The following is a 1,734-nucleotide window of genomic DNA, read 5'->3' as shown; positions in this document are numbered from 1 at the left end:
ATCATAAAAATATCTAAACAAATCTTGAAAACAAAACAATGTAAGCTATATATACGACCCTAAGATTTCATATACAGTGAAACCCCTTAATAGCCCTCCCTTCTATAACACTTCCGAGAATTGATGCCGCGCATAGGTGTCACAGGAGCTGCGCTAGGTACGCGGGATCTGCGCTTTTCACTCAGGTGAACACTCAAGCGTGAACAAACAAAAGCGGAGCGGGCTATAATGAGATAGTTCCCACCGACCGTCAACCCCAAAATCGGCGCTATAGAAGAGTTTCACCGTATTACCTTTTTCCATTTCATTGAACTTCTTAATTTAATAAAATTTAATATTGTTTGTCACTGCCGCTGGTTTTAAGAAAGGGGGTTGGCTTGAATAAAAAAAACGACTTTAACGACCACTTAATTAGAAGGGTGCATAAATCATGTTTGAAGGCAAATGGTTAGTTCCCCTATCTCCGATATTGCACCAGCTTGGAAGGTACCGCCCTATTTTAGGTAACTCCTATTCTGCTTTCTTCTTGACGACTATCATCAGCTTGAATTGCTTTTTGACAGAGAACTTTTCCCCTGGCTGATTCGACACGAGCTGCTACTAGGAATGCAACTTCGTGTCTAATGAATGCTTCGTATTATTGGATCCTGGCTTCGTAAATTGACTCCTTTTGTTGCTGCCTTCTATCCGCATTCTCGTAGGGTTCACAAACTCTGGTGGTTGACAGTCCTTGAATCCTTGTCGAGCATTTCAAAGTGAGCTGCCAGGCGTCCATCCTTCTGTTGAGCTACCCGATGAGCTGCTCGCCATCGTGGGCCTGGCCTGGATCTCCATGGCATCTCCGGCATATGCCAATATCCTCGACTTAACCCGATTTTTAGCTGGGTGGGGTTGACAAATACAATTTTCTTTTCTTTAACTTAGCTGTCTATTGTAGTCCTCAAAGTATAAAAAAGTGTTCAAAATGATACCGAAATCAATATCATTTTGATACGCAACAAAAATGATATCGAATTTAAGAGCATTTTGACCGACCGAAGAGAATGATCGACTTTTGAGATTATAATGATCTGATTTGGGATCATGTATGAAGTCAAGCCAAGATGGCTCACGTTCTTACAATACTTTAGCTCATATTCAAGCTTTGTATGGTTTCTGATCGTGCAGTGTACTTGAAAAGTTGAAAAATAATGAAATCTGATATTAGAAAATATCAGCTGTTAATTAACGTTGTCACTTGCATGCGGTTAGATACCATTTTTAGGTTATGTCGTTATGACACCGGCGCCAATAATTTGGACAAATACCCCCCCCCCCCCCCCCCCCCCCCCCCCCCCCCCCCCGTACTTTGTCCACGTGGACGTATTTGATGAAAATATAGATATTATTAGTCTTCAAAATGTACGGGAGGTCGCGACAATTCCATGGACGTCATTTGAGTACTCACTAAAATTTCAGATTCTTTTGTTTTCATATGTCAACAGTTCGAAACTCGTTGGCTGGCTAACAGCTGTTGGTGCATTTTGCAACAATTTATCGTTAAACTGGTCGGAAATTCGAATGAAAAAACGTCATCTTAGTACTCTTCAAACCCACGGGGAATGATTGTTTGGATGCTAAAAACTAACAATAAGTTTGGGGGCCGTTCATTTTTCGGAACGGTAAAAATTAAGAAAGGTAAAATTTCAGAATGGGTTATAATACATAATGGTAAAACTTAGGAATAGCAAAAAG

The sequence above is a fragment of the Belonocnema kinseyi genome, chromosome 3 (assembly GCF_010883055.1).
Source record: "Belonocnema kinseyi isolate 2016_QV_RU_SX_M_011 chromosome 3, B_treatae_v1, whole genome shotgun sequence".
In the NCBI taxonomy this organism is placed as follows: domain Eukaryota; kingdom Metazoa; phylum Arthropoda; class Insecta; order Hymenoptera; family Cynipidae; genus Belonocnema; species Belonocnema kinseyi.
Note: the sequence above shows the minus strand (reverse complement) of the source record.